At 42.3% G+C, this 20,740-nt stretch overlaps 1 long non-coding RNA gene across 1 annotated transcript; it reads left to right on the top strand.

Annotated features, from left to right (window-relative positions):
• The first annotated feature begins 243 nt into the window (after positions 1 to 243).
• On the top strand, positions 244 to 19,961 carry LOC310703713. The gene is made up of 5 exons (XR_014524328.1): positions 244 to 378; positions 1,423 to 3,872; positions 11,249 to 11,348; positions 13,739 to 13,810; positions 19,562 to 19,961. It is a non-coding gene; the product is annotated as an uncharacterized lncRNA (long non-coding RNA).
• The last annotated feature ends 779 nt before the right edge of the window (positions 19,962 to 20,740 follow it).

The following is a 20,740-nucleotide window of genomic DNA, read 5'->3' as shown; positions in this document are numbered from 1 at the left end:
GCAGAGCCGCCATAGCGTGGGAGGGGGGAAGAATTAAATCCTCTCGTTTCTCTTGAGGTGCTCCAGATCTAGATTACAGATATGAAAGGCAATGCTCTTTGGAAATGGAAGGGTTAAAATGATACCCAGAGAGGGGGTAGGGAAACATTGGGAATAACTTTCTGACAGTAAGAGCTGTTTGATAATGGAACAGAATGTAAGAAAAACACTGGGGCCTAATTTGAACAGTAGAATGTCTGTCATCTGGTGGGTGGGGCTTCAGTGTTGTGCTCTGGAATTGGCCCCTCCCTTTGGGTGTTCAGTTCAGTTCAGTTCAGTTCAGTTCAGTTAGAGAGGCCAACTGTCATTCTCTCCTCACGTTTTAGTTTCTCTCAGATAGTAGGTTACCATATTAAAATTTTCTTTATTATTAAAGCTTTGCTTAACATATACGTGAGCCGATTACTTTGCTGAAAGAAAAGCAACTCTGCTGAAGACTGGTGGGATATTCTAAACTTGAGTGAGTGAGGGGATATTCCCAGTCTGACAGGAGGATTTATTTATTTATTTATTTATTTATTTATTTATTTATTTATTTATTAAGAATGGCAGATCAAGTTGATGGATTATGCCAAAATGGCTAAAATGACCCGAAGAATCAGAAATCAGGAAGACCAAAATTTTAATAAGGAATGGTGAAAACCTATCTTAAAAACCATTGTAAACAGTTAAAATCGTTAGCAGGATAGGAATATCACTTGTAGCTTAATGGTGAATTTTGGACACAATGGAGATGTAAAAGATTTGGATTATCATAAAAGATGCAGGAGGAAATGGTTAACAATAGGACCCACAAAGTGAAGGAGAGAAGTCCAAGAGATTCCTTGGAATCTTGTTTTTATTTTGTTTGTTTAATATTTGATTGTAAAATTTTAATCTGCTTTTTTTAAAAAAAATTATTTAAATCACCTCCACCCTCCACAACACAGACAACCTCAGAAGGTGGTGATTCTCCTTCATTGGAAGTTTCTAAGCAGAGGTTGGGTGGCCATCTGTCAGGAAGTCTTTAGCTGAGATTCCTGCATTGCAGGGGGTTGGATTAGATGACCCTTGGGGTCCCTTCCAACTCTACAATTCTGCGATTCTGTGAGTCAGACCACAGAGACAAAAATTTCTAGATCAAGGTATGCAGGCTGTAACCAACTACCAAAGCTGCTGAACAACATTATTATTATTATTATTATTATTATTATTATTATTATTATTATTATTATTAAATTGATACCCCGCCCATCTGGCTGGGTTTCCCCCGTCACTCTGGGCGGCTTCCAACAAAATATTAAAAATACAATAGAACATCAAACGTCAAAAACTTTCCTATGCCATCTTCACCTGCGGAAAATCAATAGCTGTTCCACTGTTTTGTTTTGTGTTTTTAAAAAGTCAGATCTTCCAAGATTTGTTGTGGGGAGAGAGGAGGCAAGGAAAAGGGAGAAGAATCACAACATCATGAAGCTAACCCAGCAAAAACTGGATGAACAAAGCCTTGCTCATTCATAGTCAATACCTGGTCTGGAAGAAGTCTGAGAAATTGTTCTGCTAGAAAGATGAGCAGGTGTGCTTAATTGTTGAGTGGGGGGGGCAGGAGGGGGCATTATTTGTCTTTTTAGTTGTCTAATAACTTTAGCATAAGTCTGGAAGAAAACACTGTCCTGGAATGGGAAAAGACTGATTTCTGTGGAAAGGAATCTGATGAAGAAAACCTCGAACAGAGGTCCCCCTGCAGTCTCAGCAGATCTCTGGAGGAAAGTGCTTGAAAACTCTTCCTGGATGCCCCATCTCAAGGTTTAACAAGGGAATTCAAAATCCTGTTAGTTTCATTCCTAATTATGTTACAACAGCGCAGCGTGGAAGAAAATCTCGCTATTGGCAATTTGCTGTGGTAAGCTGAAACTGAGTTGCCCAGAATTGCCACATTTAAACTGTAATGTGCAGCTTCAGAAAACACTGCTCCTGCCTCCGCTCCTCACCCCACAGCTGCCAAATTCCACAGAGCGCCTCATCTCATTCAAACCCCTTTACAACAAATCTGTACCACTTCTATTTAAGAAATGAAAGGTCAAACTTTAGCTGCATCTTTGAAATCTGAGATTAACACTGTTTTCTCATTTTTAAGTGAGCAGCAGTAATGGGGAGGGGATGCTGATCTGGGCTGAGGCCACAGCATGGGGAGAGTTAAGCCTTTATGTTGTGATATTTTCCTACTGGAAAAAACTCCCCCCTCCCATTTGCAACTTTGGAGACAAACAGGTGGGTGAGATGATTGGGGGTGAAGCATAACTCCTCCTCCTCCCTCTACATCATGATCCTGTTCAAAATGAACATGCAATAGCCAATGGGGTGGTGGGAATAAGAAAAATGTAGGAGTCATGGTTTCAAATACATGGTTAAAGTGAAATCTATTCTGATCCTAACAACCCATTGAGACAATTACAATCAGTATCTTTCGTGTATCTGACTCCTCTCTTCTGCTTTAATGTCAGAAGTGTTGATGTCACTGGAATGAAGCCCTCTTATTCTAATTTGCCCATCATAAAAATGGGAAACAAGCAACTTGGCCAAAACAATCCAGCAAGCAAGTGTCATTTGAGCCCAGTTTCCCTACATCCAAGTCCATCACATTGAATCCTTTGTGGGATTGATACTGATGCAGCACAGAAACCATTGCAAACCTACAGCAATGCTAGAAGCTGGAACTTGGATAGGCAGCATTTGTCAGCCTGATGTTTACTAAACTCCAGATGTTTCGCTTGTTGGGAATGAGGGAGTCTAAAACATCTGGAGGGCATGGGTTGGCAAAAGCTGCAGATGTGTGCCAGGAGAGAATAGCTGCTTCCTCTCATTAGGAAATAATTTTTAAGATGTCCTCTTTTTTGGGGGGGGAATGAAAGCAAATAAAGGGTCAGAGGGAGTAAGTGACCAGCTGGCAGAAGGACAGAGGAGTGTGACGGGAGCATCAGGCAGTGAGTAGATGAAAAGGAAGAAGAGGGCAATGGCAGGTGCACTTAACAGCCGGTGGTTCAGATGCCTGCATTACAGTAAGTCGCATTCTCTTCATATGTCACACATTTGGTATTGTTACGAGCAGCAGGGAAGCTGCTTCAAAAGAACTTCTCCCCCCCCTTCCCTCCACCCACTTTGCTTGCCACTTGATTTCTCTTCCTCCCTACAGATGACAAAGGTCACAGTCAGAGAGTTCTGCCTTTGCTAATAAGTTTCTGAAATGCAGTTCACTTCCCAACCTGACTTCCCCGCACAGACATCTGCAAAGGACAGAACTATTAGCTTGTCTACAGATGGGATTTGGAGAAATGGCTGTGATGTCAGAGGCAGACGCAGCTCTGAGATTCAATGGATTGATCGAGGTGCAGTAGATTCAAGGGCAAGCTGACATATCCTCCGGTCCTGACAGGTTTCTAAGTGGGAAAGGAAAAGTAGAAGAGGTTGTAAGAGAAGCCTGGGTACATCCTCTGGATGTTACAGGGTGGCTGTTTGCTGCTTTCGGCAGGCTGCCATTCATTACTAGCTACAGGCTATAGCACCAGGAGGCCAGTGCTGCAAATATAGCTTTATTAAAAATGCACCACCATAAATGACAGGCTATGAATAAATGCTTGTCACCTGGGAAATGTGCCATGGAATAATAAGCTGAATGTTTGTGCATTAGTTTTGTTTGGAGGCAGCAGTTCAGACTCTCTTCTAGCACTCATTTGGGCAGACATGGCGTCAGAACTTGGCATCCTTAGGCAGTTATCCTGGTCCAGACAGAGCTCACTGCTGAAGTCTCTTCTTGTGTACACTGTGGACACCACCTTGAGCTCCTTGAAGGAAAGGTGGGGTCTAAATGCAATTAAAAAAAATTTTCAGGTAGTGGGGTGGTGATTTCCTACTGGATGTGTGGTATTTAAGAAGCGGGGGGTGGCCAACTTAGAATAGAAAATAAAGCGTGGGAATGAACACAAATACACTGAAGCTGACAAAACAGAGAATCCTGCAGAACCCAAATATAGTAGTGCTTGTGGATGCTAATTACATTTGTCTCTAACACATCTGTTCAAGAGCTATGTTGTGGAGGCATTGTGATAATTAGGAATTTTACATAAAAATCAAACCAAAGTGTCAATGAGAATGAATTGTGTGTATACGTGTCTCCCGCTCACCACCCTATAGCTTAAACTGCAGGAGCTATGACAACAATATAGCTCCTTTAAACACAGAAGCTTAGATCTGTAAAGCTCGAACTAGTGGAGCATTTAAAAAGAGCAAAGACACTTGGATGGCAATCCTACGCCCATTTACCTGGGAATACCGTAAGTCTTAATGAACTCATGGGATGCAGTGGTGCTTAGTCCTGAGTAGGAGTTGGGGAGAAATTCGATTCAGTTTGCTTTTAAAGGCAATTGTATTAAATTTGCACTTTCTAAAACAATAGGATTGGTGTTGATCCTAGTTGGCGCTGACCCATGACAGGGCCTTTTCAGTGGTGGCTCATGCACTGGCTGGCCTAGTGAAGAGCAAATCTGTTAACATGACAAAAGGAGTTGATGGGCCATCTAAGGAATCCTGCGGCCTGGGGAGAAAGATGTTGCCAAGGTGTTGGGTGGGGTGGGTGTGTTTAAGTGATAGGAAAAGAAAATCTCAAGCAAGGGTTTCTGGGAAGAAGGGGAAGAAGGAAGACTGTGATCTATCTTGGGCAGACTGGCTGGGAAAGATGCTTTGAACTCCGTGGCTGTAGGGGACAAGCCCCTCTTGAAATGACCCTGCTGTAAGATCTGGACTTGCTCCACACAGACTGAAGGTATAAATAGGTGAATAAACCATATTTCTTAAAGCTACAACAGTTTCCGCCATGTCTCAATTGTCCAAAGGACCACAGACCCTAGGTATGTGCCTGGAACCTCATGGACTCTTACAACAGCTCAGCAGAGAGGGGGAGGCACCCAACTTTTGTAATAATATATTTCACAAAGCAATTATTATGTTCTTCACGACCACCAGACAGATCCTCACATTTATCCTTTGTGATGCTTTCTGCGCATTCACTTGAAATCCGCAATGCCCCAAACCACACTTTTATCCACCACATTTGTTGTTGTTTTCTTCGGGACAGCACATCAAACCTGGAGTTGGTGCGGCCTGCAAATCGCTTGTGGCGAAACCTGATCAACTCCACTGGAGCTGCTGGCCGGCATGGAGGCTGTGCTGCTCGCCGTATCCATGGATCAGTGATAATACTGATCGACAGGGATGCCTGAGCTTCGAGCCAAGTTGCTGTGTTTTAAAGGCTTGGGGGCTTACTGCCATCTGTAGAAAATCAGCCCATATAGGTATTATATTGCCGTAGGTCCTTCCCCTGCCTGACTTCCTTCCATGGTTACCAGGCAGGCTCTGCTCTTCCATCAATTGTTGCTGTTTTGTACAACAGCAGTTGAAAAGCAGTGACACCCGCAGGGCACAGCCCCATCAGGCTTCTCCCTTAGAATCCCCCTGTGTTCCAGCCAGCCCTGTTTGAAGCTCCTCAGGCAACACAGCTTCAAACAGCTTCCCTCGAGAAATCAGCGCTGCCGTTTAATAGCAGGCCCTGCTCCGACTCCCTCTTTCTTTGGAGTGTTTATTTCTACAGCCGAGTGACACTGCTGCCCGTCGACAACAAGAGGCTGTAATGGGTATCCTGAGAGCTATTGAACTAGATGGCGTTTCAGGATGCAATGACAATAACCACTTGAGGATGACTACAAATGGTCTCATTATGCATTTGCATCCAGGCTTTGAACCCTGGAATCAATGTGCAGGATTCTGCGGCAACGCGAATGCTTCCGGACTTTCCTTCTGGGAAATGCAGGAGTATTTTTTTTTTCTGAGGGCAGCCTCCAAGCAATGTCCTCATTTTGTGGAATAAAGCTCTGCTTGCTGCTGCCATGGCTCCCTGAGAATGCGTGTGCCACCTGTAGTCTTTATTTCATCAAATTTGTACACTACTTGACTGAAAGAAAGGAAAAATAAAAGTGGTTTACAGAAAGAATTAATAACATCATCAGTAAAAAGAGTGAAGAACAGCTATTTGAAACATACCAAAAAAGAATGGCAATGAATGAGCAGCTAAAAACAGATGAAAACGCATGTCAACATTTCACCTATCTGGATAGACTGACTTAAATGAAAATGCTTTTTAGAGCACCTGCCTGATGTCAATAGGCAGGGAGTTCCAAAGTTTGGGTGCTGCCGCATTAAAAGATCCATTTCTTTCAAATGCTGAACAAGGTTTTTTTGTGGCACCTCTAAGAGTGCCAGTTCTATGGACTGAAGCGGTCAAGTGGGTTAAGGCGATCTCACAGGTCCCCAAGTTCAAAAGGGCTTTATATACTAATAGTAAGTAACACCTTGAACTTGGCCTGGTAGCAAATCAGCAACCGGCGCAGATCTCTGAGCAGAGGTGTTATCTGCTGACAGTGTCTCAGTCCTGCTGGCGATAATGTCGCAACATTCTGTGCTAACTGCAGCTTGTGGATCAAGCAGGGCAGAAGCCCCACACAGAGCACACTGCACTAATCCTGTCTTGAAGTAACCAGTGCATGAATTACTGTGGCAAGGCTCTGAGTATGTTTGTTTGTTTGTTTGTTTAACTTATTATTATATATTTATTTATCACCCTGCCTTTTCCCCAGACGGGACTCAAGCAGGCATACACATGAAAATGAGAAGCACTGAAAACAATCATTATAAAGCAATTAAATGTTGTTAGAAGTAATACTCTATCCAGTGGTACCTCGGGTTAAGTACTTAATTTGTTCCGGAGGTCTGTTCTTAACCTGAAACTGTTCTTAACCTGTAGCACCACTTTAGCTAATGGGGCCCCCCGCTGCCGCCACTCCACCAGAGCATGATTTCTGTTCTCATCCTGAAGTAAAGTTCTTAACCTGAGGTATTATTTCTGGCTTAGCGGAGTCTGTAACCTGAAGCGTATGTAACCTGAAGCGTATGTAACCCGAGGTACCACTGTACATATATAAAAGCAAAGTTATACAAATAATTACAATAAAACATTGTGGCAGCAGCCCTTTCGGTCCAAGCAGTCAGCCCCCAAAAGCGCCTTTCCTCGGGGATCGCCTTGTGTCTCTGATCCCTAAAGCCCACACTCCTGTACCACTGAGGCCCCTTCCATGCCCATCTGCGCACCATATGGGAGCATACCAGGGGCAGCTAAAAAAGAAACAGAGCAGACTTGAGTTCGCCTGGAAACTTTCAGCTTTATTGTTTCTTCAGGCTGTTCTCCATTTTACCTTTCCATCTCTTGTCAACTCAAATAAATCCCTTATGTCTGAAGCCCTTGGAAAGTGGGGGGGGGGCTTTTGGGGGGGGTAAGGCAAGAAATGTACTGAAACTGTGGTTGTTTTAAAACATTCAGCTACCATTAGTCAGTCATGTACACAGAGTAATAATCTTGCTAAGATAAACTGCTGTCAGCATCATTGTGCTGTTTCACAAATTGCTCTCACCGTTTTCCCAAGAAGCCTGACTAAAAATAGCCAGTGACAGTGATAAACGAGGCTCAGTGGAAACGCTGTTACCAGCGTGGCTCCCCTCGTGCTAGGAATCGCTACCAGGAATTCAAAATACTGTACAACCTTACGAAATGCTTGCAAAATTCATCACGAGAAAGGATATTCGCAGAGAAGGCTGTGCCATTTGTCTTTGGTGGGGGATAACTAGTGCTTTTTTCTGGGGGGACGCATACCCCTAAATATTTTGTGAATCTAAGCTTGGCCTCATTGAGAGACAGTATTTCAATATGAGTAGGAAAATAAGAGTACTCCTAAACATTTTTTTTAAAAAAAGAAAAAAAAGCACTGGGAATAATTAACATTAAAAAGGCCCTCAGCACACCCTCTATAGCCAAAATGAAACACCAGTGCCTCGGCCACATCCTCCCGCTGCGGATCCAAGAACAGTCTCCAGCCTGCATATGCGTCACATTCATTTGCTCCTTCTGAACAACAATATGCGCAAATGCAAAAAGAAGTATCCAGTGACTTCCTTTGTTGAGACTAAGTTTCTAGGTAGAATGAACCACAACCATTTCATTGTGCTGCTCCTCTAGAGAATCTAGTGATTCACCCAGCAATTCAAGGGGTTTCATTTCACAAACTCTCACATGGTGATGGATGAGCCTCTCAGTTTCTCATTTTTTCCCATTTAAGTTCATTCACATTTCCCATCAGTTATTCTTAAAAATAATAATAAATCTTTATGAAAATTCATCAGCTGGGAGAAATCCCACCTGACCTTCTGAGCTTAGGTGGTCCAATCAAGGTGGGACTTTGGTCTTTCAAATTGCAGTGGCACCCTGTGCAAAGACAAAATTGGGAGACTGTCAGGCTTCAGGGAATCCGACCCCCCTCCCTCACAGCAGGCTGCCAGTAATGGAAAAAACAAGAAGCTCTTACCAAGGTATTTTATTCAATATTCAGAGAGAGTTGTAGGATGTCACCTCTTGGATGTCACCTCCGTCTCTCCTGTCATACATCATCCCTGCATCGGCTGATCTGTGCTTTCTGCCTCTGAGCTTTCTGTTCTCCTACTCTCAATGCCTGCCGGGTCCTGAGAAGGGGGGTCTGGAATGCTTTCCAAAGACACTGAGTCTGTCAGCTGTCTCTCCCCTGGTGCTGCTTCTTCCTCCTGCTCCTCTCCCAATATTTCCCAGCTCCCCCCTCCTGCAGCCTCTGAACTATGACCTTCTGCAAACCACTGATCTAAATCTATACTGTCTTCCTCTTCTCTGGGAAGTGCAGGAGAAGGGGGGGGCAATCTCCACCATTCCTCCTCTGATGCCCAGTCCCTGACAGTGACCCTCCTTGTCTCTCACCTTCCACTCTTCTCAGGTTGCTACATCATAGTTGCCATGCCCTGCTGCACCCATTAGGCTCGGTGTCCAGTGCGGCAGGACAGGTTACACTGCCCCAAATCCACCTCTGGACCCATGGTCTGTCTATGCAGGAGTGGGGAGCCACATCAATATTCGATATTTATTTACTTAATTTCTATAATAGCTTCCAGACAGCAGTGTCATCGGCACAAGGGGACAGCAGAGGCAATGTGAGTGTGTGAGTGAAGCCAATCTGACACTCCCAAAGGTGTATCTGCATGACCCTGACTCCATTGCTGTCCCCTCCCTCCCTTCTTGGCAAGTAGCAGCAGCAGCAGCAGCGTTGGTCGTGCCAGAAGACTTTTGCTCCATCTCTGCCCCACTGAGCAAGCCGCTCCTGTGTCTCAGTAGAAGTCAGCTCCCTTTGTGCCTGTGACTTTTATGCCTATTAGTAAGGGCACATCTAATTAGCTGCAGACTAAACGGCCCTAGAGTTGAAATCAGCAAAATTGCTGCACAGATAAAGCAGACTATTGTGCCTTTAAGGTCTGGACACTGATGGATTCCCCAACCTCACTCCCAATTTTGTTTCTCTATCAAAAACAAAACCCCTGGGTACTATTCCAGGAAGCTTATTTACTCTTCCTGATTTGATCTGAGAGTTTCTTTATAATAAAGGTAAATCTAAAGAAAATAGTTTCCGGCAGGAAACCTACTTTCTTTCTTCTCCTCCTCCTCCTCCTCCTCTTGGCCTGTGTTTCCCATCACAGCCTACTGAATTTCAGCAGAGGCAAAAAAAAAAGAAGATTAAGATCACCCCATTCATATTCCATTCTTCTTGAATAGTTTTGTTGCAGTAGAAAGCCAGAATCCTCTATTCTCTTGTTCAGTGTGTTTAGCCCTCCTGCCTCACAGCCCCCCACCCTCCTTTGGGGCTTGATCACTGATTTCACTTTTAGATAAAGTCTCTTGACGTAAGTTTTTTTAACTGCTATTTTTTTACTATATCCATATTTAATACATATATTTTTAAATAGAATAATGTATTTTGAAAATGTTGCAACCTGCCTTGCAATCTCATGGGGAAGGGGCATGTAAGAAATCTAATTAGTAGCAGTAGCCAGACTACTTTTATTGCTGTTTGCCAGCTGCTTTTAATGGGTATGGAAAGTCCTATGAGGAAAGGGTGAGGGAACTGGGTACATTTAGCCTGGAGATGGGAAGGCTTGGGGTGGGGAGACATGAAAATGCTCTTCAAATACCTGAAAGGCCATCACACAGAAGAGGGCCTGATCTGCACCATACATTTAAAGCAGTTTCCTATCACAGTCATGGCTCCCCCCCCCCCAAGAATCCTGGGAAGTGTAGTTTGTAAAGGGTGCTGAGAGTGGCTAGAAGACCCTTGTTTTAACTCAGGGAGTTACATTTCCTAGAGTTGCCTGGGAAGAGGAACCACCCTGAATAGGGGTCTCCTAAGAACTACCAGCAATTTTACCGAACTAGTTTACTGATTGTGGGCTCATTCGTTGTACAGTGGTACCTTGGGTTACATACACTTCAGGTTACATATGCTTCAGGTTACAGACTCCGCTAACCCAGAAATAGTACCTCGGGTTAAGAACTTTGCTTCAGGATGAGAACAGAAATCATGCTCCGGCTGCGCAGCAGCAGCGGGAGGCCCCATTAACTAAAGTGGTGCCTCAGGTTAAGAACAGTTTCAGGTTAAGAACGGACCTCCGGAATGAATTAAGTACTTAACCCGAGGTACCACTATATCCTGCCTACACATTTTTTGCATACTTTTTTTTCTTGAATTTAAATGCAAAATTCAGAGAAGTGCACATTTCTAAGGATCATGACATTTCAGTTTGCATATAGAAAAAATGAACTGATTGAATGTTTTCTCCCTTCCCTGGGGCTTGCTTCTAATTGTAAGTTAGAAGCAAGCCCCAAGTCAAGGCAAAAGTCAGGACAAGACAACAACGTCTGAATACATGGAGTGTGAAATGTCAAAGGAAAAACACCTTTTTTTAAGTGAACCAACCAGCTTGCTACCATGGCCAAGGGTGTTATAACAGGCAAAAGTCAGATTGTATTTGGAGGCTTGACACATTCAGCAGACCAGCCAAGCTGCCAAGCTAAACTGTCATTTCTACTGCTTATCTAAGATCAGCTGCAGAGATCTGATGGAGGGGTGTAGTCTTAAAGTAAGGAAGCCAATGGAATGAATGTGAAATGGAGTGTAAGCCTCACTGGGTACTTATGACACACAGACCTGTGTGCAAAGATGTAATTTTAAATATAATCCCTTATTTCCCCCCACCCCCTGTCTTATTTCTATTTCAGGAAATTTCATACATTTAGCTCCAGCTTAAGGTGCGGTTGAAAGATAACAAAATTATAATGCAGCATGCCCTGGACTAACAGGATGAAGCAGCAAATGGAGGTACAGAACCCAACATTGCTTCAAATACACTTCCTATTCTCAACAATGAACAGTTTTAATAGCTTCCCATTAAAAGCACTAAGAAACCCACCAACCAAGAGAAATTTAAAATAGTGTTTGTGTATCATCTACCTACCTACCTACCTACCTACCTACCTATCACCTATCATCTATGTACGTCAGGCCTAGGCTATTAAAAGTATTAACATATTTAATAAAGCTCAGTTACATTGACAAACTCAGTTACATTGTCCTTCAATAAAAGGACATCTTGAATTGGAATCTCTTTGTGCAAAGCACTCTCCTTTCCTAGGACCCGAAGGAGGTGCAAGAGAAGACACGCCCCCTCTTCTCTTTGTCCACCAAACCCTTGTTGTATGGAGGGCCTTCCAAAATGTTCTCTTTGAAGACCTCTTGCAACTCTTTTTGAGAATGAATGACAGAAATAATGGATCTGGCAGTACCACTGCCCTGCAGTTCTTTGGGAGCGATGTCCTTGTCCAAACCTACCTTCTAGGTGCCAGTTCAATGTTAATTTCCATGCACCGGGACCAAAGGTTGAAGGAACAGATGCAGCGGCCAGCTCCTTCCCTGTTATCATCCTGCTGCCATTGATGCTCCCTGTAATCACTTCATTGTGAAGTTGCATTTTCTGTAAAGCCAAACAATGAATAATGGATGCAAAACTAAGTGGCATTGCGAGTTCATTAGTATGCATATTGTTTGGAATTTGTTTCAGTGGGTGCTCCAAAGCCCCTCTCTCCTCTTTTGTGTTCCTGGCTGCCTTTGCTTCAGGCTCTGCTAATGTTCATTCTCTATTCATTGATTCGTGTCTGAAGTTTTACCTGCATTGTAGGTTATTGTTGTTGTTTGTCGAGGTCTGGCTTAATTTCCTATAGAGAACATTTTCTTTTGCCTCTTGGGGGTGTTTCCCCCCCCCCTTTTCTTAATATCCTCTTGGAGCGCATTAAAGCTATCCCGCTGGTGCCGTATAATTTGTTTTTCCAGAAAGAAGAAGAAAAAGAAAGAGCTTACCATGTAGGGCTGAAAACTATTTTTTTTGCTTTCATTTTGTATTTTCAAATAATTCTGCTGGCATCTAGAATATAACACCCTTTTTATTTAGTGCCATGCCTACCTGTGAATTTGCCTGGCCCATAACCATGTGTACACACACACACACACACACACACACCCCTTGCGGGTTCTCTCCCAGTCCCTTAGGTACCACTGAGTTCGACATGAATAGTTGAAGTCCAGGGTTTTATTCCTTTTGGAAGAAGAGGAGGAAGCTATCTTTCATGGCCAGCCATATCTGCTTATGTGGTATGCATATTTAATTTGCCTGCATCACCTTCCTCAGAAGAAAAGCTATTATTCTCCAGCAGATTTATAGCAGACAAAACATTTCTAATACTGGCCCTATTTTTATCTCTTATAATGTCTGTCTTCAATGCGCGCGCGCACACACACACACACACCTCACTGGTAAAAAGTGTATCATTAGACCTTGCCTCTGGCCATCATTACCGGGGAACAGATGAAATGGGATGGATGTTACAGAAAGTACGGCTGACTACAACTTTTTTTCTCCTCTGCATGCCCTGCTTCCCCCAACCCCAGCACTCTTCCGCTACAGATTACCCTTAGCTGTCATTGAGCTACTAATTGCAAAGGGCTTCTGTTATCTGTCTTTCAGTCATAACATCAATCTTTTGCATCTTGCCTTCCATAGAAAGTGGCAGCTCAAGAAGATCATGGTGTACCAGCCTTTCACATGTCTACATTTTTAGAGCCCTTGCTAATTCCCTGTATTTGGAGATAGATCGTTGTAGTAGCTGTGGTTATTTTAGTTCATTATACAGGATGGAGTCTTTCTTTCCGAGTTCATGGAGGATGATCCACGTCATGTTGGGGGGGGAGAATGTGTGGTTCCTGCTTCAGGCAGAGATGAGCTAGATATATAAGCTACAATTCAATCATCCAGTGGGTTAGGGTAGTCTGAAGGTCAACTTGATGCCCAAGACTGGATTGCTGTGCATACCTGTACACACAAATCTTAGACTGCAGCCATGTTGTCTATAAGGACGGCTGGGCAAATGTGTCAGTTCCAATTTCTTTCAGTTCCTCATTTTCCCAGTCTTAAATTTGGTTCTCCATATTTTCACACCGGTTTGTGATTTATTTATTTATTTATAGAAGTTCAATGCAAATTTCTCCTTATATACACATTTTTGTATACAATTTTTCCTACTGTACTCATTTTTGAAAAGCAATTTCACCTGACATAATCCATTTTTTAAATGTTATTTTCACTAATCTATGCATTCACAGACACACTTTACCCTAGTGGATGCTTTTCCCCCCTCTTTTTTTTTTTTTTTTTGCAGATTCCTTGGCTAGAAAACTCCATTGCAAAATTCAGATTTCAAAGGATGGCTGTGTTTCAGATCACATATTAGGTAAGTTTACCTTTAACTGGATTGACTGCCTCTCCCATCCCTAGTTACAAATCAATCAGCCAGGTATCCAGAAGTCAACATGCCCAGAGTTTGGTTGCCATTTACATCTGCATGCACAGATCCTAGACTCCAGCTACCTGCCACTGGATGAACCCCAGCTGTTCTCCATACATACCAAGAGGGGTTCTGCTGCCTGTTTAACAGGGGACGTTACCACTCTGAGGCCCTTAAAGCATCTATAGAAGTGCTTGGGGAGGCAGGCAAAAGTAGCATGCTGATTTAAAGCAAAGTCAAATTGAAAACTAAATAGAGCACAGATATGGGCTACAGTGACCCAGTCCACCTTTGGCTGTGTCTTAACCTGACAAGCAAGGCTGCAGATTATCTAGATGAAAATGTATGTGATCCACCCACAGTTCTACAGTTGCGCACCCTCTAATTGTTCATTTTGGGCACCTTCTTGTTAGGACCAGAGCCTATTTGAGCTCTGCGTGTTCATTAGGACAGCCCAGCCGAATAATGTGAAAATGCTTCTTCTGAACTGTGCCTAATACAGTCGTAAACACTGCCAAGCTGTTCTAAGTGATTTTCCAGTTAAGTTACTCCCTTCCATTCCCCAGTAACAAACATACACACATGCACAAGCACCAAATTATCCCTCAGCCTCTCAATCTGTTTGATTGTTTTCTTTGTTCGGGGGAAGCATTTAAGAAAATAAATGTCGACATTGAGCTCCTGCTGCAATTAAAGTGCTGGAACTTGGCTCCTGCGAGCTCCGCTCTATTATGAAGCCTTGTCCATTGATTCTTAAATTGTACACTAATGAACCCATCAATTCATCACAGCATTTCTATTACCCGACTGCTGTTGTGGGATCCAGCGCGGCTGTGTCTGGAGGGATCGGGAGAGTCTGTTGCTGCTGGTCCTACCAGTGAAGCCATCAATGTCTCCATATTGTTCAGAATCATGACTCCGGGGCATAATATGCATCTTGCTCCCCTTTAATACTTTTCAATGCATTTGGGGATCGGATTGGGGCCAGGGGGGGGAGAGATATCCTTCATTGGCTCATCGTGGTCAAAACCAGGGGTCCTATTTATTAAAAAGGATTAAATTCTATAGAAAATTTTACTTTTAATTCATGTGCATTATTCAATGCATCTTACAATAGTTAAAACTGCAATATCGAAATAAAACAGCAATATTGAATTGAACATAGCAGAGGCAGGTGTAGCAAATGAAATGGAGCCTTCAGATAAGTTATTATCATCCTGGCAAGGCAAAAGGATGGTGAAATTAAGTTTAAAGTGTTCAGTAGGCAACCAGTGTTGGGGCCACCTAAGTTTAATGGTTCTATAGTATTGGTGCTGCCACTAAAAAGGCCCTATCTCTTATCTCAGTCAACTATACTTCCACTGTAGGTAGTACAAAGAATCACTTGATTTTATGAGTAGATAGGCTTGAACCAGCTTAGAAAGATAAAAATGATTAGTGTTTTACTTTAATGCTGTGGATGTGCAAAACACACTTAAGGCTAACTGCCACTAGACCTACTATTTATTATTCATAAGATAAGATAAGAACCCCCCCCCCCAAGGGATACGGGTGGCGCTGTGGGTTAAACCACAGAGCCTAGGACTTGCCAACCAGAAGGTCGTGGTTTGAATCCCTGTGATGGGGTGAGCTCCCGTTGCTCGGTCCCTGCTCCTGCCAACCTAGTAATTTGAAAGCACGTCAAAGTGCAAGTAGATATATAGGTATCACTCCGGTGGGAAGGTAAACAGCGTTTCCGTGCACTGCTCTGGTTCACCAGATATCCTGGCCACATGACCCAGAAGCTGTACGCCGGCTCCCTCGGCCAATACAGCGAGATGAGCGCCGCAACCCCAGAGTCGGCCACGACTGGACCTAATGGTCAGGGGTCCCTTTACCTTTACCTTTAAGATCCCCCAAAGCTGCAGTCTCCTCTACAATCTGGGGGGCTTTCTTCTGGTTTTTAAAAAAATTGTTAGAATCAGTGCTTTAAAAAAATGTTTAGGGGTACTTCCATTTTGACTCAAGAAAATCACCATTTTATAGTTCAAACTGGGAAAAATAAATACTGCCCCTCAATGAGGCTAAACTCTCATCAGTAAAATACCACCCATCCACATTCCACACTCCTTCACACATTAAACGCTCGCTTCCATCTGAGACTTAGGGGACACCGTGACAGTAAATAAAGCCGTCATCAGGGGTAGCAACAGAACTGACGATTCACTGTGCTAGAGAAGAAACTAAACATTTTTTAAAAAAATTAGTTTCTTCTCCCGTTAGATTCACAAAATGTTTAGGGGTATGTGTACCCCTGTGTCTCTCCAGAAAAATGCACTGGTTAGAATCATTAAGTTTATTGGGGTGTATATCAAAAATCAGGCCTGACTGAACACTTAAAGTATCTGAAAGGACTTTGTGTTTCCCATGAAACTAAGAGCACTGCTCAGGCATTCCTAGTAAGGAGGAAGCCCCTTGTTCCAGGAAAATATTGTGCAACCTCCCATTGCTGATATCACTGCACTCCACCTGCCTTGGTCCCTGATCAGTTGCTTTCGTAACTCATGACGCTGTTCCCTTACAGTGAGGGTGAAAGGACTTAAGTGGAACCACAGAAGAAAAAGGCTGTCATTGGCAGCAGCTTCTCTGGATATTTTAAGCAGTTTTAATAGCACAGGAGATTAATGAATATATGATGCTCTCTTACGCTGTGTTATAGCGTTGGTCCATCAAGTCCAGGGCTTATCTGCTGTGCCTGGCATTGGTCTTTGGAGTCTGAGGGAGATGTTTTTCCACTAGCTCTGATATTTGGGGTCCTTTTAGCAGGGTATACATGGCATGTAGGCTACCACAAAGCTATGATAAAAATAACAAATATTTCCTACCTCCATCACTTCCCATGGTTCATGTCGGCTATCAATTTCAGGTATCATGATGGACATGCTAGGCAACCTGACTCTAAACAAATCCAAGATTTCATTAAGCATTAAGTCAGATATTCCAAAATGTAGTCTAGTCTAGCGTAAAAGCAGCTGGCATTTTTACCTTCTGTGAAAGAGTGTGGTATCTAGATGCTGCTGGGTTTCAATTTGCAACAGTCCAAGTCAGCATTTATTTATTAAATAAATTTATTAAATTTATTATTTATATATTTGTATACCACCCTTCACCGGAAGATCACAGGGTAGTTCACAACATCGAAACACAAAATGGGAACACAAAATACATGCTAAAACTAAACCAAATACAACCTAATAACCCCCTCCCCCAAACACATTTAAAAAGCCATAGAATGTTCAATTGTCATGGGTGATAGGGTACATCACCTTGACTAACATTTCATCTGGGGTAGGAGAAGGCAGTCTGAATGCCCCTCTAGGCTCTGGACAAACAATGATTAAAAACTGTGAACATGAAATATATATTTCGAAACACACATATGCACTTATTTGGTTCCATTTATGAAGCACTTCCAATAAGATAATCTCAAAGAGGTGTTTCACAGTAAAAAAAACCACACACATCAACAATTAAAAACAATTCCATATGTAAGCACAATTCCATATGTAGAAGTCATTCAGTATATACAAACAATCAGAAACAATGCTGTATATTAAAACGATGTTTTATGTAAAAACATAGAAGGATACAGCTCAATATCTAAATGCTTTATGCGAATTTTGCTCATTAAAAATAAGTGTGTTACCAAGGTGATTGGAAGAATACCATTTTAACTCTGTGTGAGGCTGTTCCTTCTGTTTAATGGCTGTAGGCTGGAAGTTTTGTGATTTGTAGTTTACGTCAAAAAAAAAAGGGGGGGGAAGAATATCAGTCGAGAGGTGATTTAGAGGTTATGATATGCCTGGCCCAAGACTGAATGACCTTGTTGTAACCTTTATCATTCTGTGAGTCTTTAAACTGCTGTGATGTGTATAAAATGACACCTTAGCTTAGTAGCAGTTTTCTGTGGATGACAGCACACCCTTCCCCCCCGTCTGTCACACAATGCACTTGTTCACTGGCTGCAGGAATAGCGTAACATGGCACAGTGTCTGGTTGCTTAATCAGGGATGTTTCCTTTGGATTGAGTAACTGACTGAATAGACACCCAGTGGGGTGGAAAGTCAGCTACTTTGTGCAATAGGATCTTGCATTATTACTATATGAGACTCACACAGAGAACAATTCTTGCAGGGAGGGGGGTGATGTGTAGGAGAACATCATGTTAAAGAGGAATTCAAGAGCTGTTAGTATCTTTGATCCCCACGTCCACTCTCATTTTCTCAAGCATGCCAAAAAGCCTCCTCCTAACTCAGAAGGTTTACACTGTTTACTACTCAGAAGGTTTTCTACTGTTCCTTTGCTGCTGTTGCATCCTCCCCATGCCACAACATGATCAACCCCAGGCATCAATGCCATAGAAAGCAGACACAATTTCATCCATACCTTGGCACACAACACATATTTTGGTGCCAGCAGTAATGGGGCTGGTGTTGCATTTAGCACATCTGCATATAATGCATAAGACTTTAACTCTGCTGAATTGCTGCAGCCAGTGATTTCAATCTGCATGCATTGACAGTCATCCTGTCATAAACGTGGGCAGGGAGTGTGCCACCACGTGCGCTCAGATACCCCCCAGTGTTTTAAAAAATGGGGAATCAAGGGAAACAGACAGAGAGAGATGCAGGCAGAAGAAAAAGGCTGGAATGGATCTCCAGCTTCTGCATTTTTTTTTTTTTAAAAAAGGTCATCATGAAAATTTATCAATATTTTTGTACAAATTTCTCCTAGTATACACTTTTCCTTAATGTACACATTTTTGCAAAGCAATGTTTCCTAATATAATGCATTTTGGTATGTTATTTTCTCTAATGTACACGCCTTCATGCACACCTTACCCTAGTATATGCATTTCTGTGCACATTACATTGCAAAATTTGAGGAACTTTGAATTAAGAAGGACAACTGTGCTTTGGTTCACATATTGTGTCAGAAAGTGTGAGCTAGGTAACTTTGAATTTGAAGATAGGTAGCCGTGTTGGTCTGCCATAGTCAAAATAAAAAAATTCCTTCCAGTAGCACCTTAAAGACCAACTAAGTTAGTTCATACCAAGAACTAACTTAGTTGGTCTTTAAGGTGCTACTGGAAGGAATTTTTTTATTTTGAATTTGAACTGGATCATGTTTCTCCCCTGTCTCTACCACTAAGCTACACAATTTAAACCTAAAAGCAGTGCATGGATCAGAAGGAGGAGAAGGAATAAGAAGTCACTTAAAATGCTGCTACATCCTACAAAAACAATTTTCTATCCCTTTGGCCAGTGAGTTATCATAACAGTTTCTGCCACAATTAGATTATTTTGTACATATATACATTTGCAGTCACAACATGGAGTAGATCCATATGTTCCCCAATGACAGGAATGGGTTGATCCTTGATCATCAGAAATTCAGCCCAGGATTTGGCAAATTTGATAAATCTATAGACTTACGCTGAACTGTTCATAAGCTTCGGATTTGCATGATTTTGTTAAGGCCAAAATCCTTAATACAATGAATGCCTAGCTTAATCCCTCCTATCCAAACCTCAGTGGCATACCAGCTGATTTTCTTGGTAAAAGTGCATATTTGCTTGTTTTAAAAAAGAATACTAAAGATTTAATTTTATAATGTGACCAAAAAAATTGCTACTGAATACAGCCTCTGTTCCAGTAGGAGCTCAAGCTAGTACAAGTCAATCAAAAGGACTTACTGAATGCTGTTCAAGGACAGACTGAAAATTAAGTCACGTTTCCATTATTTGAGGTGCATCAAGCTGTGAAAATTGACAGAGAAAGGAGAGATTATATGCTGAACACTGGGAAAAAAGATTTTCTTACTACAACATTGTTATCCATATGGTAATTGAGTATCCACGCGTAAGCAAATAAAAGATTTCTGAATTAAAAGTCCCTGCTGAACTTTTATGTCCATTGAAAAGGCTTAAATTCTTTGCTGAAAATGAAGGAGTTTAGAAAAGCAATGGCTGGAGGTGAAAATATGCCTGAGGGAGTAACCTTAGATAGATAAAGCTGGCTGTTTTTCTTCATACTATACTTATTTTTTACTGGAAATTTATAAAGGAAGAAGAAGAAGAAAGTGGCACAGCACAAAAGGGGGGGGAAATTAAAACTGTTCTTTAAAAATAAAAGTGAGACCATCAAATTAAAGAAAGAGAGAGGGAATTGTATTGACTAAATACCTTAAACTAGGAGTTTAAGGAGTTCATGTTTTGTACTAGTGAACCTCCCCAGTTTAAGAAAGGAATTCTGAGCCTCCTTGAGACTGATTTGTGCTTCACCAAAGCAGCTGGTCTGATAATGTTCACTCTTGCTTTGCTTTAAAGGCTGGGGAGGGGGCAGGAATGGGAAAAAGAGAAGAGAAGCAACATAGGCCCAGGGCAGGCTTTGAGGAGCCAGGGAGAAGGACACAATAACAAGAAGTCAAAAATAGAAAATAGATTGGCTAGTGCAGTGCTAGAGTTTTACATGCAGAAGATCCCAGTTTCAGTCCCCACCAGCTCCAGGTAGGACTGGAAATGTCCCCTTAGCCAGCATCATAGGACACACAAACTGAAGTCAAACCCAAGAGCCCTCTGACAGGTAACATCTCCAAGTGACCAGGGCTGCCAACAAGATGGGTCATTTCATTCTAGAAGAGTCTCCAAGTCCCTATTTCCAGGGACAGTCCCAGGTTTGCAGAATTCATCTCGGTTTTTTATTTTATCTGCTTTTCCTTAGGATGTCCCTATTTTGATTGGAGAAATATTGGAAGGGCAAGCAACTGTACAGCCTTTAGAAGACATCTGAAGTCAGCCCTGCATAGAGAAATTTTTTAATGTTTAAAACGGCCTCA

The sequence above is a fragment of the Podarcis liolepis genome (assembly GCF_965112155.1).
Source record: "Podarcis liolepis genome assembly, chromosome: 3".
Classification (NCBI taxonomy): domain Eukaryota; kingdom Metazoa; phylum Chordata; class Lepidosauria; order Squamata; family Lacertidae; genus Podarcis; species Podarcis liolepis.
This window is presented reverse-complemented; position numbering and strand designations above follow the sequence as displayed.